This window comes from Ailuropoda melanoleuca, chromosome 1 (genome assembly GCF_002007445.2).
Source record: "Ailuropoda melanoleuca isolate Jingjing chromosome 1, ASM200744v2, whole genome shotgun sequence".
In the NCBI taxonomy this organism is placed as follows: Eukaryota; Metazoa; Chordata; class Mammalia; order Carnivora; family Ursidae; genus Ailuropoda; species Ailuropoda melanoleuca.
In genome coordinates, this window is record NC_048218.1 from 58,448,752 (window position 1) to 58,465,333 (window position 16,582).

At 41.6% G+C, this 16,582-nt stretch overlaps 1 protein-coding gene across 3 annotated transcripts in view; it reads left to right on the top strand.

Moving 5' to 3' along the window:
* GAP43 (growth associated protein 43) overlaps positions 1-16,582 on the top strand; it is a 163,159-nt gene that overhangs the window by 100,839 nt on the left and 45,738 nt on the right. The window lies entirely within an intron of this gene.

Below are 16,582 nucleotides of genomic sequence, written 5' to 3' on the forward strand. Positions count from 1 at the left end.
CCCCCTGTTACCAGGTTACTGTGTTCCCTTCAGCTAATCTAGATGCCTTTCACTCCCTTGTCCTCACTCAGACCCGAGACTGTTAGAAACGGTCCCCGGAGACAGGTCTCTGGAGCTGGAGGGTGTGATCTTTTGTCTAGTGACTTAGCACCATCTAACTTGGTTCCACAAAAGCTTTCGCACATAAGCTACTTACTCAACTCTGATGGTTAAAAAAAAGTCTTTTTTTCTCTCCCACAAGTGTCCTCCCAGCTGCAGCTCATTTCTCTCCTTCTGGGAGGGCAGCTGTTCTGCTGCTCGCTCACAGGCACGGCCCTTCCCCTGGGGCTTGGCAATTCCCCCTGCATTTTTCCCACCACTCACTTCTGCCCTGCATTTCTTCTCAAGCTGCGTGTGATACCTGGATGCAGGTCTCAGTATCTTTGTGCCCCCTTTGAGTTGAGCAAGCAACGAAGGGATAACAGGACAGAAATCCTTCTAAGGTAGGCAGGCTTCAGTGCCACTCAGGTCTCAGTTCTCTGAAGCTTGCCTGCCCTGGAAGGGCCTCTGCCTTTGCTTTCTAAGTTGCTCTGTGAACTCACTTTCTATCTTCCTTATTATTTCCTCACCTATAAAAATAATAATAGCGTTTCCTCACTAAAAATAATAGTACCTCCCTCACACAGTTGTTACAGTATTTTCCTCGTAAAACACTTAGCTCAGTGCCTGGCACAAAGTGATGAACCCAATTCCAGCGTGGGCGTGGGGCTTCCCTTTATGAACAAGAATGCTCTGGACACCCCCTGAGTGTCCTACAATTCAACTCAATTCTGACACTGTTTATTTGGAGATAGCATCAGTTCCACAGGGAAAGGGCTCAGTTCCAAAAAATTGCCTTCCTCCTCAGACACCAATGGCAAGCTCAGGCTGTCACATGTACTACTGAACGGCTGCCTATAAGTCGAAGGTTCCCAGAACCCCCACTTTGGGTTCAATTAATTTGCTAGAGTGGCTCTCAGAACTCGGGAAAACTGTTTATTTATTAGATCTCTAGTTTACTATAAAAAGGTCTAACTCAGGAACAGCCAAGTGGAAGAGACAAGGCAATTTGGGGAAAGGGTGCAGGGGGGTTCCCTGCCCCCTCCCAGGGTGCCTTTCTCCCCAAACCTCCATACATTCAGCAACCGGGATGCTCTTGAAACTCTGATCTTTTGTGTTTTCATGGAGGCTTCATTACTTAAGCCGAATTGATTAAATCATTGGCCACTGGTGATGGATACAACCTTCCGTTCCCACTTCTCCCCAGAGGTCAGGGGGCTGGAACTGAAAGTTCCAACCCTCCAATCACTTGGTGGTTCTCCAAGCCACCAGCCCCATCTCTAGGTGCTCTCCCCAAGTCTCCTCATTAACATGACAGAAGCTGCCTTTATTGCAATCTTCACAGGTAATTCAAAGGGTTTTAGGAACTCTGTGCCAGAAATGGGGACAAAGACCTAATATATATTTCTTAATAAAAGTAACAATATCGTAGCCTCTACTAATAAGACAATATTCCTGCCCTCAAAGATCTTATAATGGAGTTTGGCATAAGTACACCAATAATTGCAATACAAAATAAATTAAGGAAAATAAAACGAAGGGTGCTGTGGGAGCTTAATGTAAAGGTACACCCTGCCCCAGAGATTGGTAAACTACTGTCTATGGGCTAAGAATGTTTTTATTTTCCCTACATTTTTAAGGGGTTGACAGGAAATCAAAAGAGTAATGATATTTTGTGACGCTTTAAAATTGTAAGCAATACAAATTTCAGTGTTCATAAGTAAAGTATTATTGGAACATAGCCATGCTGATTCATTTACACAGCATCTATAGTTTTTTTACACAATGAAAGAATTGAGGAGTTGTGACAGACACCATATAGCTCAGAAAACAAAACAAAATTACTTTCTGGCCCTTTGCAGAAAAAATTTGGTGACCCCTGGAGTGTTCATTTAGGGTGATTCAAGAAAACTCTCCTCCTGTCAAGGAGGTAAAGATTGGGATGAGCCATGAAGGGCAGGGGGGTTTTAGCAGACACAGGACAAAGAAATGTTTGAGGGGGGCCACATCATAGGTGAAGTCAGAGAACTTGGGGATGAGTGCGTGTTCAGTGAGCTGCATGTCAGTTACTTGGCTAAAGTAAGGGGTTTGCTGACCCAAGGAGTTGGAATGGCAGACTGGGTCCGCTCCATGAATTTCTCAAATGCTAAAAAAATGAATTTCTTTCTAGTGTGATAAGCAATGGGAATATTTTAAGTGTTTTGGGAGGGACAGAGGGTGGTTTGGGATTGCGGAAGTAGACAAATTATAAAACCATAATTCTGTTTTCACTTAATCTGATAAAATGTGTAGCAGAGAATGGAAGGCAGACCAATTAAGAGAGTGTCTATAGTTTTAGCTTTCAGGGAATAACAATAATAAGGGATTAAGGGAATCATGCTCCAAGGTGGAATTTCAGACTTTTGGCAAAAGGAGAATCTTTGTCCAAGTTCTCCCTGCACACCCCCCCACTACTGCTGCCAGCCACCCCCGTTAGTCCCTTAACTCTCCGCAGTGATTTAAACCTTCTGTTATTCCTTCCTGGGTTTCTTGCACACCATGGCACAGCCAAGACTATACACGCAGCGAGGCTGCAGATGTACCAGGCAGTTTTATTTTTTAAGCTCACTGGGCTTTTTTTTTTTTTTCCTTTAAGATTTTATTTTTAAGTAATCTCTACACCCAACCTGGGGCTCGAATTTACAACCCCGAGATCAAGAGTCACATTCACATGTTCAACTGATGGAGCAGCCAGGTATCCCAGGCTCACCGGGCTTTTCTATGTGACTTTAAACTGTGAATTCGGGGCGCCTGGGTGGCACAGCGGTTAAGCGTCTGCCTTCGGCTCAGGGCGTGATCCCGGCATTGTGGGATCGAGCCCCACATCAGGCTCCTCCCCTATGAGCCTGCTTCTTCCTCTCCCACTCCTCCTGCTTTGTGTTCCCTCTCTTGCTGGCTGTCTCTATCTCTGTCAAAGAAATAAATAAAATCTTTAAAAAAAATAAACTGTGAATTCAGCTTTGGTAGAAAGTAGGGAATTATTCTAGCTTGGAGCTGTCGAGTTGCTCCAACTTGAGTTGCCCCAACCACAAGGGAAAATGTTTATCACATTGCCCTGGAATGGTTTTTTTTAAGATTTTATTTGTTTATTTGTCAGACAGAGAAAGCATGCAAGTGCGGAAGCAGGGGGAGCAGCAGGCAGAGGGAGAAGCAGGCTCCCCGCTGAGCAAGGAGCTTTATGGGGGCTGATCCCAGAACCCTGGGATCATGACCTGAGCAGAAGGCAGACACTTAACTGACTGAGCCACCCAGCTGTCCCAACCCTGGACTCTTTTATTCCTAGTTTTGGGTCTAGTCCTGAGCAGACACAGGCATATGGGGAGTCACTGATTTCTGAGGAGTAAATCAGAACTGAGGGAAGCGTGGGGGCATCACCCTACCTTCATGGGACTTGAAGCTCAGGACAGTTTCTGAGGCCTCTCCCTGTTGTGACACATCTGTAAAGCCCGCCATTTTTTGTAGTTTCACAGTGCCCTGCTGACTTGGTGCTCTGTGTGGCTCTTTGAGTCGTGCAATATCACTTAGGAGAGGGTTATGTCACATCTCTTAGTTGTCTATGCCTCAAAAAGAAAGGAAAGTCATTTCATTCACCTCCAGACCTCAGAATCAGACTTAATATTTCCTTATTTTTATCCAGTTTGGCCTAATTATTCTGGCTCAAAGATCAGATTATCCTAAATCACTGTGCAGCTCATACAGACTAATTCAGAAGTCGTAGAATTTTCCTGTCTAGTTTCAAAAACAGAGAAGAGGGAAATTTCTTTTGTCGGTGGCACCGAACAGTATGGTGTTTCTCCCTACAGAACCACAAAGTGGGACATATGCTGATTCTTTGTGCCGTGATGAACCCTGTCACTAAATTCCTCCAATGAACTATGTGGCATAACTAGTATGACAGTTTCTGAGGATATAATCAGAGCAACTAGTATGACAAACATGGAATGTTCTAGATGGATTTCCCTGTTTGCTTCACTACAGTTGTGAGAAAAAGAACAGGAGTAGTTGGTTCGAGGAAAAGGCAATGTCTAATTCAGGAACTCTGGCTGAATTAAATCCTCAGATTTGGGACTAAATCATAGAACCTGCTTTTACCACCCACTCAACCCCTTCCTTCCGTTAAGAATGCATATAGGTGACTCTAGTTCATTCATCTGCTTTTCTCATATAATTAAATAGCCCTAATTCCTGACCTGGAGTCCTCTCCCTGCCACTTTCCTCAGTATTGCTTTCTCTGATCTCTGATATTTTCTCCCTCCTGCTTTCAGAATTAATAGGTAACCTGGTCTCTGGGCTGTTCTCAACATCTCAAGTGTGAATCTTTCCTGTCAACACCTTCACAAGGAAAATGAGTCATGGCATCACCTGGGTGATGAGGTCATGATACCACAGCCCCTGCTTTGAAAATGTATTTGTACTTTTCTATTGTAAAGAGATTTTTGAAAGGGGAAGATGAAATTGTGGTGACAGCTCTGAAACCTGGTCCTTTAGACACTCGGAGCTAGCCCAGCCCTAGCAGGCACTGGCCATGGAAAGTCCTGCTCTGAATTCCCCCATCCTCCTCTCCACATTTCACCTTGCCTGGGAGCCTGCAGGGAAAACCTGGCAGAGATTAGATCAGCCCTGTCTTCTTAGGACGATTTTATCTCACATGCAACCCATACAAGTCTTTTGAGTTCAAATCCTGGCTCTGCCACTTACTAGTTATGTGATTTTGAGCAGTTACTTAATGTCTTGTGCCTCAGTTCCTTTATCTGTAAAATAATAGTACCCACTGTATAGCCTTGTTAGAATTAAGCTAGTCAATATATATATTTAATAAATATATATTTGTGTGTATATATATAAAATATGTAACAAAGTACTTGGAAGAAGAGTACTGGGCACATAATACTATACAATTTTTTCAATTTATTATTAGTGTTATTTCCTCCAAGGATCTGATGATATTTTATAGTCTTTACCTTTAAAAGGTTTTGTTGTTGTTGTTTTTGGAGGGGGGCATTTATTGTTTTTATGAAATGTGCATAGCCCTGAAAAAAATTTCTTCATGAGCTATCAAAGAAAGAAAATCGTAAAACATTTATCAAATAATGCACTCAGTCTCTAGTCTCCAGAAAGTAGTGATTTTCACTTCATTCATAATATCTTCTTCCAAACAATTATCTATGGAGTTCTCAAGTATTAGGCACTTTACAAATACTATTTTCTTTCATCTGACAGAAAATTTTGCACAGTAGGTATTAATATCCCAATCTGAAGGTGAAGATATTGCATTCTAAAGAAATTAGGTAGTTTACTTTGGGTCATACATTTGAGTACTGGCCAAGCCAGGATTTGACCTCAAATCATTTGACCCCAAAACCATGCCAGGGAACATGTAATCAGTGGGTGTCAGTAACTGATGATCAAGAGAGACGTTATGCCAAAAACAAAGGGAGGGATAAGGAAGAACGACAAAGACAAACACATCACGAGCAAATTTAGACTCAGTTATGATTTACTGTCTAGTAGCTTGGGAATAGAAACCCCGTTAAATGGAAGTCTGTTTGTCCTCAGACTCTATGTCCTTTACCTGACATCCCTGCTCCACTCCCAACAAAAACACTCCATTGTTTTTTCCACACGTGGAAGAATACCACAACATATCTTCTAGAATTGGAGAGAAGACATACTTGCCCTTTTTTTAAGATTTTATTTATTTATTCATTTACTTGAGAGAAAGAGAGAGAGAGATCACAAGTCAGCAGAGAGGCAGGCAGAGGGAGAGGGAGAAGCAGGCTCCTGGGCTGAGCAGAGAGCCTGATCAGGAATTTGATCCCAGGACCCTGGGATCATGACCTGAGCCAAAGGCAGATGCTTAACTGACTGCGCCACCCATGCATCCCCATACTTGCACTTTTTTGAAAGATTTCTAAAGTACTGCTGTAAATGGGCAGTCACTTACCTGGTGACTGATCTAGTACATTAAGGCACGTGCAAACTATTGCTGATCGATAGCAGTGGCCCTGTAGAATCATCCCACCGGCTGCCTCGCATAAATAAGCCTACAGTAAGAATCTTGCCCTACAAGTGCAGTTTCAGGCAGAATCACCTAACTCCGCCTTCCAAAGGGGTCTCTGCCCCTAACCCTCCTACACAGAGATTCTGGAGCCACCTCTGTCCTGAGATCTACACCCTAATTCTGTTAAGTAAAAAGTGCTTTGAGAAGTCTACATGCTGATGTGAGGGTTGCTACTTCTTCGATGATACCTTCTGAATGTTCAGTGTTGAATTCTTAGATTGAATTCTCTGTCAAGTTCCTTGAAATGTAGATTAGAGGCTGGGGGTTAAAACCATTCTACCATTTATGGTTCTTTCCATTCTGTTTCAGTTTCTTCATTTTGCAAAAGGGATAGCACACTTGCTCAGCCTAGAGGGACAGTTTTATGAAGTTGAAAGTACTTCATAACCGGTAATACAAAAATTCAAGCTATTCTCTGTCTCTCTCTTTTTTTTTCCTTAGCAAATGGAGTCCCAGTTCTTATCCATCTCCCATCAGCTAGGTTTTATAATGACATGTGCTCTGATGACACGTTATGTACCCTCACTAGATATTAGGTACAATGACATTCGGAGGAGTTCTACTAACTCTCCAGTGGGATTATGTTGGATAGAGTTGGAAATCCCAAATCATGAATCCTCTCTGCTCAGGACCAGGTGTTTCTAAACTAGGCCCCCACAAAATGTTGGGCAGCTGCATCCACAACTTTTCCCAGGTATGAGTATGACCAGACATGAGGAAACAGAGTAGCTCTCAGAACCAACACAGGCAATCGTTTTATTAATGTGTAAAGTCTAGAGCTCTATCCATGGGGTAGGTACGTGAAATAGTAGCTGAATGAGATTTTGTGTGTGTGTGTGTGTGGTTGTCAAGTGAAGGGTATATATTTTGAAAATGAAGAGACCTGCAGTTTAAGTGAATTTTCATCACCAGGTGCTGGACCATGTGGAGGTTTAGGGATGGATATAGTTAGGGAGCATTGGTGTGTGTTCAGTGGCAGAGGAGAGGGATTATGGTTTATGTTTGACACTGTGAACAGATCCTTGCCCTTCCCCAGGATAAAAAGAAGTAGATTGAGTATTGTGGCACATTTTAGACAGATTTCTGCTTATCTCTTTGAGGATAGATAGCTCTGGAGCACTGTAGAGTTAAGGAAATGGACTCTCCCCTTTCTTGGGTAGGGATACCAGTAATCATGGAGATGAATAAGGTCTTAGGACCAAACCTCATCGGTATGGTAGGGAGGGAAAATTTTTTCCTGTACCTTTCAAGGTCTTCCAGCTTGGCTAAGAATTAAATTAACATGAGACAGGAGAAAAACCCAAAGTTTTATTACATGTGCATGGAGGTCCAATAATGAAACTGAGATCCAAAGAAATGACCAGGGTGGGCAGTTTTCATACATTTTAGACAAAGAAATGATAAATGTGTGAGTAAGTGACAGGATAAAGTAAACAGGTGTTTGGGAACTTTAATAAGGACTCTTAAGCAGAATTTAGGCTGAGGTAATAGATTAGAGAAAAAATAACAAGGTTTGTTTCTACAGCTTTCTCAATTTAAAAGTTCCTATGTCTGGTGATAAGGATATCATTTTACTTCTTAGTACAAGGAGGGTATTTCTCATATGGAAGATTTGTTTCCTGCTTTTAGGGGGACAGAAGAGGGCTTGAGTGTCCCTGAACTGGTTGTTTCCCAAGTAGTTTCAATTCAAAATAATTAATATGCCAGTGTGGTATATTTTGGGGTAGCCTGTCCTCCTGGGCCTCTTTACTACTTATCTTATTAATATGTCTTAACTTAGCTTAAAGATAATGTAGAAATTACTGTGAGGGCACCTGGATGGCTCAGTCAGTAAGTGTCTGCCTTGGGCTTGGGTCATGATCCTGGAGTCCTGGGATTGAGGCCCGCATCGACTCCCTCCTCAGCAGGGATTCTGCTTCTCCCTCTACCCCTTTCCCCTGCTTGTGATCTCTCTGTCTCTCTCTCACTCTCAGTCTCTCTCTCTCTCTCTCTCTCAGATAAATAAAATCCTTAAAAAAAAAAAAAAGAAATTACTGTGAGATGATAGTAATGAGGACAATGATCAAGATGAGAAAAAGTGGGGCACCTGGGTGGCTCAGTCGTTAAAGCGTCTGCCTTCGGCTCAGGGCGTGATCCCGGCGTTCTGGGATCGAGTCCCACATTGGGCTCCTCCGCTGGGAGCCTGCTTCTTCCTCTCCCACTCCTCTGCTGTGTTCCCTCTCTCGCTGGCTGTCTCTCTGTCACATAAATAAATAAAATCTTTAAAAAAAAAAAAGATGAGAAAAAGTAGCAGCTAGCCCTTTCTGAACATGACAGGGACTGTGCTAAGAACTTTATCTGTCATACTTACTCTTGTGATCCTCACAGCAATCCAGTGTGAGACACTCGTTCTGCCCTCTGTCCTACAGGTAAGGTCACTGAAGCTGACCAACCAAGCTCAAGAGGTGGTGATTAAGGTGACAGAGCTGTGATCCAACCCAACATACATTGAACTCTACAGCCCGTGCTCTTAAACACCAGGGAATCCTGGCTTGCTACATTCTTTAAAATGAATTAGACGAGGAGTAGGATTGAGGGAGGGTCCTGTCACTTCAAGGCTGGATAACACGGGCCCCTTTGTTTCCTCAGTTACCGTAACTATCAAACAGGCACAGTGATGTGACCCTCACATGGTTATGATGAGGACTGGATTGAAATACTACCTAAATATGCTGTGTACTCATTATACGCGCAAGAGGAGAGAGAGACCCCAAGCAGTAGTGTCCCAGAGTGGAGAAAGGACACGTGGCTAGTCAGCAGCCTGCTGCTCATAGATATGCCCTCTGATCACTGGCACAGGGTGGCACAGAGTCACTTGACAATAACTACAAATAAATGCTTTTGGAGCATCATCCACAAGCTGGCACTATTTTAGCTACTGAGGTTTTGAGGGTTGTAAAAAACTGACAAGGTCCTGCTCTCCAAAAATTTACAGTCCAGGGAAGGGTCAGTTAGAAATGAAATAAAAACATGTCAGGTAATCATAAGCACAGAGAAGGAAAAGTAAGTTAAGTAGACCACAAAGAAGGGTGTGTATTAGAGTGGTTGAGGGGGGTCTCTCTCATTCATGCATTTGTTGAACAAAATACATCAATAGGACTGACTTAGAAGATAATTTATGAAAGAGGCTTAATTAAGAAGTAGCAAATCAGTAATCACTATTCAGTATAAGAGGGAGAATGAAGTAATTTATTCAAATACTCATTGTGTCTTGTATTCCCGAGTGTCCAACACGAGACATTTGGAGCATCTTGTCTGGAAGGAGGATAGTTTTCTATCAGGTTCCCTGGGCTCTAGGGCTTCTCTCCCCGCTGCTTGGCTCTGAGCACCTTCTCTGGCAGCCTGGGGTGTGGTTTGCTCTTGGGAACTCACACCGGGGAGCAATTCACCTGTGATGGTGGTGCAAGGGGCGGTCTTTTGGTCGGCTGCTTTTCTGTCTTTTCCCAGATCTATTGGCTGCCTGTTCTCCCTCTTTGTCCAGGTGTTAGCAGAAGAAGCCTCCCAGTCTCTCTCACAGTCTCCTGTGTGAGCCCAGCCTTTTCAGCCCTTGATGGGGAGTGCCTTCCTTTTGTTTCCTGCTCAGTGGCCTCTCTAGGCATAGAGACCTCTCCAAGAGCAAGATTTAGTGTCTCCCTCACCTTGCCTGCCCTTTCCTCCTTTCCACATGCCACTTGTAGAGGCAGTGAACACCTGTAGAGGTAGTGAGTACTTAGAGAGGTAGTGAACTACAATGGACAATGCTTGTCAGAGGGGCTGGTCCCACTGCTCAAGAATGGAGCACCTTCCTCCCAAATAGTATTTGCTTGGGCACCATGTTTGCCGTACTCAAAGGTTTTCTGAACGAATTTTGTCAAATTCTGTCCACCACATGCCCTGAAAGACGGACCAGCATTAAGTGTGTGCCTCATCTCAACTTGGGACTCTCCAGAGCTCCAGTTTGTGGAGGGAGAGCTTTCTTCTTTGAATAACTAAGAGATTAGTCGTTATCCCCAGCTCACAATCATAGGCCCTGGAGCTCATTATACAGATTAAATAAAAAGAGAAGGAAGGGGGAGGAATCTCCAACAATCCCCAATGCATATTTTCACCTGTTTTACAAATGGAGAATCAGAGATACATATTTGAAAAATAATTTGATGGCTATGACTCTAGCCAATTCATAGATAAGATAAATAAAAATCAGTTGTCTTTATCTTAGATTTATTGCCATTTTATTTTAAAGTGCCTTTTGAAATTATTATCAGTGCCATTCGATAGGTTTACAATTTCTCTTCTTGTCTCATTTCTACTCATTTCTGTAATTGGTTTTTGTGTTCCACCTCACCATATGAGGTCAGTCACTCAGGTGTTGGGGACACATATCTGTTTTAGTCAGATGCTCTTGCATTCCATCCCTTTGAAATTAAGGATTGTAAGGAAAGTTGACAAAATGGAACCTCAGACTTCCTTGTCTGTCATCATCTTTCTAAAATGACATTGATAAATATTAATCAAACATGTACGGTGTGCCAAACACCATTCTAGAAACTGGAAATCCTGCTGTGAGCAAAATAGGCAAGGTCTTTCATATGCTGACTTTTGTCTTTTAGAAGCCACCAATTATCATGTGCCCTTTACCTTTTCTCTCTGTCTCTGTGGGACAGAAAGAGTTACAAATACATAATACAAAATAAAAGATGACTCTTTCAAAAGGAAACTGAGTTCTCTTCCAGTAGCGCCTTACACTGTGCTTCACGTGCCACCTCGTATTCTGTAGCAGGTGGGCTGTGCGTGACCGATAACTAATATAGGAGAGTGAGCTAAAGACCCATGTCTTGATCACTAGCCCTTATCTGACAAGTTAACATGACTATTCCAGTTTCCAAAATGGGGTATTTAGTTCTCTTATACAGTCAGTCAAACAAGGAGCATTTCTTCCTCATTTATTGTAACTCTGGAACTGCAGCAATGAGTGCACCTTTTACTTGAAGGGAAAAAGAGAGTTCCCACTCTGCCAGGATTTGCAAAATCACTCTTGATGTCTTACATGCTTTTAGTCCTTACATATTTGCTGAGCTCCTACCTGACCAGAAACTTTAAAAAAAGGACTTTGCCCTGGACTGAAAATCAGAGTTATTTTCGTTGTTGTTTTTTTTAAGATTTATTTATTTATTTCGGGGGGGGGCAAAGGGAGAGGGGAAGCAGACTCCCCGTGGAGTGAGGGGCCTGATGTGGAGCTCGATCACCCTACTGGGAGATCATGACCTGAGCTGAAACCAAGAGTACGATGTTTAACCCACTGAACCATGCAGGTGCCCCTGAAAATCAGAGTTTAAAAATGTGATGACAGTTGTTGGCAAAAAAAACAATTTTGTTGCTCTCACCTGCATTCTGCTCCTCCCACCCACTGCCTCACACCCTTAGTTAGATCTTCAAACCAGACTGAGTGTTGAGGGAACCTTCTGTATCCCAGCTGTGTCGATTCATCTTTTTAAACGACACTTTCTTCCATACAACTGCCCAGAAACCTGAAGGCATTTTATCTTCACAACTGGGGGAGGTTGGTCCATCTTCCTTTTTCTCCTCCATAAGGGGCATTTCACTGGATCTTTGCTCTTTGACTAGGTTTGAAGAAATACAGAAACTTCAGCATGAACTTTAATGCTTGGGCATTTTTTTTCTAAAGTATATGCCAACTATATTTAAAATAAACTCTGCTTAAAAATAGAGTGAAATTTTCTATATGAATTTTATCTCAATAAATTATTAATAAAACTAAAGTGAGCCACAGTAGATGTCTGCCAGATTTTATATAAATCATCAGTACTTTATTCTGGTTCTTTTATAGATTGCATAAGATCCTGATAGGCATGAAAACTATAGTATGATAAAGAAAATGTTGCTTAAGATGTATCTGACCCTTCAATATTGCTTCTCAGAAATATTTCTTGCTCAGATAGAAAATATTTTGATTTACTAAAGATGTTCTTAGAAAGAAGAATTGGTATACATAAATGACTTTTTAAAAGCATTTACAATTCAATCTTATTTAAGAGAAAATTTGAAGTATTTTAATAGTAGTATTTATGGCTGGCAGAAGTAGATACAGGACCAAGTTTTTCTGTGCTTGGAAGGTTGAGGTAATCCTATGACAGTTGGAAAATTGAGAGGCAGTCCTATGATAATTGAATGAACTGAGATGTCCCAGTTGAACAGATGATGCTATTTTAGTTATGAAAGTCAGGCATTCATAGATTTTTGCCTAAAGTTCTTTTGCAACTTAATAAATGCAAATGTTTGGATATGTTAGAATGAATCCTAAGTTGTGCCTTCCGCCTTCCCCAGAGGGAAAGGAAACTATTAACCAGAGCAACAATGTTAGATATTAAATAACTACATCTTATATTTGGCTTTCTTACCTGTGATTCTTTTTTTTTTTTAAATTTATTTATTTATTTATTTGGCAGAGAGAGACAGCCAGTGAGAGAGGGAACACAAGCAGGGGGCATGGGAGAGGAAGAAGTAGGCTCCTAGCGGAGAAGCCTGATGTGGGGCTCAATGCCAGAACGCCACCGGGATCACGCCCTGAGCCGAAGGCAGACGCTTAACGACTGCGCCACCCAGGCACCCCCTTACCTGTGATTCTTAAATACTGTTGAAAATTATTGCCCTTTCACCTAATGGATTGAGAAATTGGACTGGGTTCCAATGAGTTAGTATGGTGGTATCCATCTTCAGGCCAATATTATCCAAGATTTTAGCATTGGATGAAAGATAAAGATTTCACATACTTTGAATTCCTTTAAGACCTTCTAGGTTACAGAGCTCCCAAACAAATTGGTCAATAAAAACAATAAGCTATAGAAGTGAAGATTCCTGAAAAAGTTATTGCAACTTATAATGAGACCCTTCCTACATATAATGCACTGCATTGGAACATCTTCCTCAGTTAATTCACAGATAGCAACAACCCCATGCAAAAATGAAAGAATTTTGAAGTTCCCTCAGAAAACATCAGAGCTCAGTATAAAGCTTATTTGTCACAGGACTGAGTTGAAAAAGTAGAATTTTTTTTTTTAAGTAATCTCCGCCCCCAGTGTGGGGCTCAAACTCACGACCCCAGAACAAGAATCACATGCTCTTCCAACTGAGCCAGGCAGGCACCCCAAAAGTAAATCTATCTTGATGAGACTTATGAACTCACTCTTTAGCTATTGAATACTAGGATCCTCTTTTTTCCAGATCTCCTCCATCAATAACACACTGTGTAGGCTATTGTTGGCCTTACTTTACAAAATAGGCATAAGATCAGGTGTCTAATGTGGATTTAGAAATTACTGATTGTTAAGGCAGCATGAGGTTATTCCCCCTCAGAGGAGCATATTTAAAAAGGATCTTATGTGGGTAGATACAGTACCATCTATCTGTTCACTAATGTGTCCATAGTCCTAGGATAGGTACTCAGTATTGTTAAATGAGTAAATGAATGGTGGTGTTGACATGATGCTTTATGGATTATCTGTCACAAGAGAGCCTAAGCTATTCTAGGTTACTAATGCAATAAAATCAGACTTGGGTTTGGGTGGGAGGGAAGAGGACCCGAGTTCAAATAGAAGCTGGGCCACTGACTCCCTCACTCACTCATGCTATAAACTTAGGCCAGTCACTTAACTTCTTGAGACCATTTTTAGAAACTGAAAGAGTTGTGCTTAATTTGCTGAGTGACCTCTGGTTTCTCTGGGCTCAAATGACCTTTGTCTTGGGTTAGTTCTTTTACTTCCAATTGGAAAAGTCTATGTGGCCTGACACGTTAGGGTTACCCTGCAGCCACTCTTGGGAAACATTCTCTTCCTTCTTGCTCCTCTCTCAAGAAAATTTGCTCTTAGTCCAATTACCTTTAATACTGTGAAAGGAATTTTATAAGAAAATAACCTATAGTTTAAGTCATACTAATAGAATCAATTACAGGTACAAAAGAAAGGCATGCACACTCACAATGTAGCACTGTCTAGCTTAAGACCCAGTTTCCCTTAAAATATTTTTGCCTTTGGATGTGTTTATTCAATCACTAAGTCTGAACTTACCTTAGGCTGCTTTCTTCCCTTTCCTCCCTTCCTCCCTCCCCTCTTCTTTCCTCTGTCCTCTCCTCTCCATTTCTCTCTTCCCCTCCCCTTCCATCTCTGTCTCTGTCTCTTTCCCTCTGACTATCTGAAACATTTACGAGTTCTTTTTTTCAACAAATCTCTAAAATTCAGTTTCTCTAAATTTCTAATGATGTTCAGTGGTCCAGCAGTTTCTCCAGAATGACCTGCAAGCCCATGGAATATTTTCAGCTCCTCTTTGGTTCTATCTGCCTATTTGGGTGCCTAGCTCTTACAAGATTGCCTTCACTTCTCCCCTAACTTTGGTCTTCCTTGATTCTCTTCCTTCCTACCTACCTCTTCTTCTCTTGTGTTCCTTATACTCTTGGATTGTTCAAATGAAGCTTGTCCCAAAATCTTGGCACCCAAGCCTAGTCCGAGCCCTTCTAAATAGATATTTTAACATAGATACTATGTACAAATCTCAAGCCCTGATCATTTGAAAAGTTAAGGTGGCAGATAATCTCAAAAATTAAAAAAGAGAGAGAGGAAGAGAGTGAAAGGGAGATGGGTGGGTTGGGGGGAAGAATCCATGTAAAGTTTCTTTCGTTATAGCATGCAGAATCTCAGCTTCCTTCTTTTTGTTTCTAGCTTTTTAAAAGTTTCATCCCCTTTGCTTTGTGTTCTTAAAGAGAAAAAGGGACTGTAAAATTGTAGCTTTTTTTTCTGCACACCTGCCTACTCTGAAATAATTGGTTTGTCTACTTTCACAAGAAGCAGTATTTGTATTAAAGAGCCACTTGGCATCAATGCCCAAGTACAGATGTCCTATCATATAAGACTGTGCCTCATTCAGAAAACTCAAGATAGAGTAAAATAAATTAACAACATCTTGGCTTTCTGCTCCATTCACAACTGTTAATTTAACAGGGTTATGCTTCCATCTCCGAGCAGAGAGTTCCTGGCAGGGACAGCTGCTCCCGTGCCCCAGATTGTGCTGTGCATCCCAGTAGGAGTTTTCAAGAGCAGCAGGATGGAGGGAAGGTGGTAGTGCATCAGAGAGCTGAACAGTGTCGCAGCGTGGCACTGGGAGGAGGAGGAGGAACGGGCCTCTCCGAAACGCTTTTCATCCACTCCTTCATTCTTTGTATGGATACGTGCACAGTTAACTGAGGAAGAAGAAAAACTTGTCTTAAATTTTACTGGAAAATTGTCAATATTGCTTGTACTCTCGTATCTGGCTAATTTTCAAAAATACCTCTGTATACTCACTAGCATGTTGAGAAACCCACATAGCAGCACACCCATAGGCCTCTCCAAAGAATGTCCAACAGACCCACATCACGATTCACAGGATCTGGGTCACTGGGGCAGAGCTGGTATGACAGATAGAAAATATATCCTTGTGTTGGCCTGCTGTGGCTTACCTCCTAAACCAGAGTAAAGATCAGGCCCAAGTCAAGATTGGGGCCAAACGCAATGATACCTGATAAGCACTCCTCTATTATTAGTCTTTTGAAGGAAATTTGCTACATTGTTCACCACTGTATTTCCCCATTGCCTAGAACATTGCTCACAAAAGTGAACAAATTTAATTGTTCCAAAGTTAAAGGAAGAAGTGAATGGAGACAGTAGGTAACCATATTAGGGCACCATGGCTAGCAATGGAGCTATATAGAATTTTGTGTACTTCCTTATGCATTTCTTTCCATGACTATACCTTTTCTGCCTATCTTCTGATTTAATTTCCTTATGGAAAAAAAGTTATTTGCAGCATATGTTATTCTATAAATGTTACAACCAAAGGGTAAAAAAAAAAAAAAAAAGTGTGTTCTAGTCTCCTGCCTTCAGTACCAGGATGACTCCATTAATGATAACATAAAACTAATTTTAGGCTTAAATTGCTTTGGGAATAAGAAATTATGATTTAGAGAATATATGCTACTCTTTCAAAAGTGAAAACAATGTTTTCCATTCTTTTGTTTTTTAACTCAAAAATAATGGGCATTTTCTGCATTCAAATTTTGAAGGTCTCTATGTTGATTACCGATGTTAGACCACATACAGGTGAAAGTAGGCATCATTTTGTGACCAGCCTGCTGAGTTGTCACATTCTGAACAAATCCCTCCCAGTCCTGAAATCCGTTTGCATATTGCACTAAACCCTGATGGATTTATCGTCTAAACCTTTATTTGTCATGCTCTTTGCCTCTATCTCTTGGTTTCCTGACCAGGTTTGAAATCTTGGGGAAACAAATAGACTTTTCCATAATAATTTCTAAGCCATCATGTTTTTCACAGAGTT